This window comes from Macaca fascicularis, chromosome 17 (assembly GCF_037993035.2).
Source record: "Macaca fascicularis isolate 582-1 chromosome 17, T2T-MFA8v1.1".
Classification (NCBI taxonomy): Eukaryota; Metazoa; Chordata; class Mammalia; order Primates; family Cercopithecidae; genus Macaca; species Macaca fascicularis.
In genome coordinates this window covers 95564365-95570681 of record NC_088391.1, presented here as the reverse complement: position 1 = coordinate 95570681, position 6317 = coordinate 95564365, and positions in this window count along the sequence as shown.

The following is a 6317-nucleotide window of genomic DNA, read 5'->3' as shown; positions in this document are numbered from 1 at the left end:
GCTCTGGATTTTGTAAGACACATGAAGCTGGCATGCATGTTATAGGAATGAAAATATTGACAGAAACACATATCACGTACATCTCTTGATTAGTCCTTTCAGTTACTTCATGGGTATACTCTGTTAGGAGGGTGCAGGTGATTCTCATCAGTTGTTTAGGGAATGAGAGCCCAGCCTGAGACGCCAGTGGCCAGGCTGCTCTGCGGCAATGCACATCGTCCTCCAACTCAGTCAGAAGGTGAAATTTCTAAGGTATTCAGTCACCAGGGAGGCAGGGATTTAGTTCTGCCTGCTCTCCTGACCTTCGGAGTCCTTGCAAGTGATCTCACATTTATAGCAGGGTTGCCTGGCTTGTCTTTCTCTCCTACAGCCCCATGCTTGTCACTGAATATGAATGGCCACAGCCACATAAAGCCATACTGAAATCACTAACAAGGTATGGTTGAAAATTTGCATTATAAACACTAGGTAATCATAAAATACTGTATTAGATGCCTATTGCTGCTAAAACAAATCACCATATACATATTGGCTGAACACAAATTCATTATATTTTAGTTCTAGAGGTCAGAAGTATGAAATGGGTTTAATCGGGTTGAAACAAATCTGTCCTGAGGGCTGTGACCTTTCTGCAGCCTCTGGGAGAGATTCCGTTTCATTGTCTTTCCCAGCATCTGAAAAGGCATTTTTGGCTCCTGGCTCCTGCCCCTTCAAGACAAGCAGAGGACCATTTATACATTGCTCTCCAACTCTGACCTTCACTTCCTTTGCTGTGTTTATTTTCTCTCTCCTTGCCTCCTTCCCTCTTGTGAGAATCCTTGTGATTACATTTAGTTCACCTGTCTAAGCCAGCATAACCTTCTCATCACAAGAGCCTTATCTTAATCACACCTGTAAAGCTCTGTTGCTACGTAAGGTAATAAATGACCCACAGGTTAGGACGTAGACATCTTGAGGTGGCAAATATTACTGTGCCACAAGTACTGTAGAAATTACATACTCTCCTTGCAAAATTCAAATGAGAGAATTTACTTCAGACATGCTCTACAGAGTTAATTATAGGGCATGTCCATTAAAAAATAGTTCTGTGATTTATATAAAGTTTCAAACTATTCTTCCAAAAATAGTACATCATACATATATATCATATGTGCATATACGCATAAACACACAGCCTAACATTCTGTAAGTTGTCTGTTTACTCTGTTGATAGTTTCTCTCTCCATATATATACACATACATATATGTGTGTGTGTGTGTGTGTATACACCAAAAAATGATTAAATATAGCCAAGCCCTAAGTAAGATAACTTAAGAGGATGCAGGTAATTCTTATGAGTTTTTTATGAGTAACATCACTATGAGCATATAAAATTATTACAATATAAAATAAGAATATTAATGTATATAACTTAATATAAACTGATTTGCAAATAAAAATATGTAATAGAACACATGTAATTGACTCTTGTTCTTTAGGGTCTGTATTTTATTTACTAATGCCATTTTGATTTGATGGTAAAGGATAATTCGGAAAAGAAAGCAGGGAAGAACAGAATGTGGTGACTGTAAAATAGGGGACATAAAACTCTTGGTTATTCTATTGTGGGAGGGACAAGAGCACCATTAAGAGCTAAGGTAAACACATGTGCATGTGATGAGTTTCCTACTATTTACTGTATAAATTTAAGTTCTGTAATACGTATGGCACAGAGATTGGGTAAAGTGGTAACATAAATAGAGAAGAGGTGACCAAGGTCAAATATAGTGAAACATTTTAATGGAGATTAATTATGAAATTGAGTTACATCTTGGCTGCTGTGTAGAAACCTGCTGTCATTTACTTGGAAGCTGTTAGGTCCTCATAACACTGATAGGTGTGTGTCTGGGTGCTCAGTGAACCCATCCACTTGACATGCCCTTAATGTATTAGGTTGGTGAAAAAGTAATTGCAGTTTTGCCATGACTTTTAATGACAAAAATCACAATTACTTTCGTATCATCCTAAGAGTTTCTACAGTTCCCAGTGTGACATTCAGAACATTATTTCATATGTGGAATGCGAGGTATTTTTTTCTGTGGTTTTCCAAAATGCCAATGATTACGTATATGGAAAAATACGGATATTAAAATATGCAACTGCTTATTTAAAAAGAATGGCCACAAAGAAACAACATTTCAGTACTTTTCCTGTGGTCCCAAAATAACTGGAATATGCAAACTAGGTACCCATCTACAAAGAAATTATCTTGGGATTCCACATTCCTCTTCCAGATTCTACCTCTGTTTTTTTTTTTCCTTCTTATCTGACTTCACATTCATTCATCAACTCAAAGCTAATAGCATTGAAACCATCGTCAAAAGTCAGAAATGTCTTTGCTGCTTAAACATTAGTCATTAATTTTGCTGAGTTTCTCAGCAGCTGCCAACACGCTTGATGAGTCTTCTGACTTTCAAATATTTTATTTTGGCATTGGTGAAAATCCACACTTTCATGGATTTTCGACTATCATTTGGCTGGTGCTTATCAGTTCCCTTCACCGGTCGCTGCTCTTCCATTCATCCTGTGCCACCTGTTGCATAATCTTTGTTCCCAACTTTCATAGCTTCCAATACCAACAATACACTGTTGATAGCAACATTTATATCTCTATTTACAAACTCTTTTCTCATCTCATAGATACGCAATGGTATAATAAAAATCTGACATGTGTCACACATTTAATCATTTTTTTTTTCTTTCTAATATTTATTTTCAGTTCAGGGGTACATGTGCAGGTTTGTTATATGGGTAAATGGGTAAATTGTGTGTCATGGGGGTTTAGTGTACAGATTATTGTGTCTCCCAGGTAATAAGCCCTGTACCCAATAGGTAGTTTTTCAATCCTCACCCTCCTCCCACCCTCCATCATCAAATAGACCCTGGTGTCTATTGTTTTCTTCTTTGTGGCCATATATAGTCAATGTTTAGCTCCAGCTTCTAAATGAGAACATACGGTATTTGCTTTTCTGTGCCAGCATTAATTCACTTAGAATCGTGGCCTCCAACTCCTCCCATGTTTCTGCAAAGGACATGATCTCATTCTTTTTATGGTTATGTAGTATTCCAGGGTATATATGTACCACATTTTCTTTATCTAGCCTACCATTGATGTGCATTTATACTGATTCCATTTTTTGTGCTATTGTGAATAGTGCTGCAAAAAAACATATGTGTGCATCTGGCTTTTCTGTAGAATAATTTCTACTCCTTTGGGTTTATACCCAGTAATAGGATTATTGGGTCCAGTAGTAGTTCTAAGTTATTTGAGATGTCTCCAAAAACTCCTGCTTTCCACAGTAGCTGAGGAATTATACATTCCCACCAGCAGTGTATAAGTGTTCCTTTTCTCCACAACCTCACTACGTATAGAAATGCTGCTCATTTTTGTACATCATTGATTTTGTATCTTGAAACTTTGCTGAAGTTGTTTATCAGATCCAGGAGCTTTATGGGATTTTCTAGGCATAAAATCATATTTTCTGTGAAGAGAGGTAGTTGACTTATTTTCTTCCTATTTGGATGTCTTTTATTTCTTTCTCTTCCTTGAGTTCTCTGGCTAAGACTTCCAGTGCTATGTTGAATAGGAGTAGTGAGAATGCGCATACTCACCTTGTTGTTCCAGTTCTCAAGAGGAATACTTCCAGCTTTTCCCAGTTAAGTATGGTACTGTCTGTGGGTTTGTAATAAATGGCCCTCATTATTTTGAGGTATGTTCCTTCCATGCCCAGTTTTAACATGAAGGGACATTGAATTTTATCAAAACCCTTTCTGTATCTCTTGAGATGATCATGTGGCTTTTGTTTTTAGTTCTATTTATGAGGTGAATCATATTAATTGATTTGCATATGCTGAACCACCCTTGCATCCCAGGGATAAAGCCTACTTGATCATGGTGGATTCACTTTATAATGTGATATCTGATTGATTTTGTCGAGGATTTTTGCATCTATGTTCATCAGGGATATTGGTCTAAAGTTTTCATTTTTGTTGTGTCTCTGCCAGTTTTGATATCAGAAGAATTCTGGCTTCATAGAATGAGTTAGAATGGATTCCCTCCTCCTGAATTTTTTGGAATAGTTTCAGTAGGATTGGTAACAGTTATTCTTCATATGTCTTGTAGAATTTTACTGTGAATTCATCTGGTCCAGGGCTTTTTCTGGTTGGCAGGCTTTTTATTACTGATTCAGTTTTGGAGCTCGCTTTTGGTCTGTTCTGGGTTCATTTTCTTCTTGTTTCAATCTTAAGAGGTTGTATGTTTCCAGGAATTTATTCATTTCTTCTAAGCTTTCAAGTTTGTATGCACAGAGGTGTTCCTAATATTCTCTGAGAGTTTTTTGTATTTCTGTGGGGTTGGTGGTAATTTCAGCTTTGTCATTTCTGATTGTATTTATTTGGACCTTCTCTCCCTTTTCTTTCTTTATTAATCTAGTGATCTATCAATCTTATTTATTCTTCCAAGAACCAACTTTTGGTTTCTTGGTATTTTTAATTTTTTTCTCTCTCAATTTTATTCAGTTTAGCTCTGATTTGGGTTATTTATTTTCTTCTGCTAGATTTGGGGGTTGGATTGCTCTTGTTTTTCTAGTTCCTCTAGGTGTGATGTTAAGTTGTTAATTTGATCTCTTTCTTGCTTTTCTTTCTTTCTTCCTTTCCTTTCCTTTCCTTTCTTTCAGACAGGGTCTCACTCTGTCACTCAGACTGGCATGCAGTGGCATGATCACAGCTCACTTCAGCCTCAACTGAGACCAAGCATCTTTCCAACTTTTTTAGGTGGGTGGTCAGTGTCACACTTATTTTAAACTAAACATATTCCAAACTGATAGAAGACATTTTGCCTCAAGCTTGCTTCTCCTCCAATGTTCCCTATCTAACCAAGAAGCTAATCTCCACTCCCACCAGAAACCACTTGCTAAATCCTCCTGATTTTACTTCCTACACATTTTTCAAGTCCTCCTGCTTATTGCTACTACTACTGCGAGTCTCCTGGTGCAAGCCATGCTCATCTCTTCACCAGATAACTTTATAATTACTCGGTGCTCCACTCGGGAACAAGAATGGCTTTTTTAAAGAATTAAATATGATCTACAAGCAACTTCAACCTTTCAGCTCTGTTTAAAACTCCAGAGTTAGGATCAACTTTATCTCTACCCTCCATACACTACTCTTACCCTAGTTCTAGGCATTACCCTCTATTTGCACTGATCTTTCTACTTTTCCAATGCCACAAGACTTGTCCCTATCTCAGGACATTTGTATTTGCTATTCTGCTTACATATCACTTTTTCGTATACCCCTATCTGGTCTCGTAGACTACGTTAGGCATACCTTTACAATAATATGGCATGTTTTATGCGTGTGTATATCTCTATTTACATTGCATGATTATTTCATGGACCAAAATCCAGTCCATTGTTCCACTGCCATAGCTAAGACCTACACTTCCCTAACACACAGTGATTTCATAAAAAGTTTAACATATGAATATATCAATTCATAGATGATATGAATTACTTTTTTATTACAGAAGCTGGGAAGGGTCAGTTGTAGATACAGCTAAATAAAAAATGTAAAACTATGCTGTCAGTAATATGAGATTTTCTTGTATAAAACTGCAAAGTTATGCCTCCTGATGAAATTATAAAATAAATCACTGAAAAATAATACATGCAATTTAAAGAAATACATTCAACATCTTTGAAAGAGTGCATGGATTAGACCAAAATTAAAATGCTGAAGTGTAAATTCTGGTACAAAAAGTTAAAAGAAAATTAAAATACTCAAAAATAAAAATATTTAAAAAGAAAATATGATTGATAATTTAAATATTAAACTACAAAATTAATAAGCAAAACTATAAAGAGAAAATTTGAAACCATAAAAATATAGTCAAGGTAATAAAAGAATCAATCAAATTATGCAGAGAAAATATTAATACTAAAGTATATTAAAACATGTTTGAACTGGAAGCATTAAAAATAAATAGGCTGAAAGAATTACAATGATGTTTGTAAATTTACAGGAGCATAAAATGAATACAGATACAGGTAAATAAAATAAAAGTGTGGAAATGTTGTTATATAAATTAAAATTCAAAAGAAAGAGTTATAAATTGCTATAAAATATACTATAACAATAAACAGCCAGTACATTTTTTATAATAAAGAAAATAAATTCTTAATACTGAAGAAAAGGCATAGCCAAAAGCAAACAAAAACAAAAACAAAAAAAATACCAGAATCTTCTGAGATGAAACATTTTCCAGAGCACAGAGAGC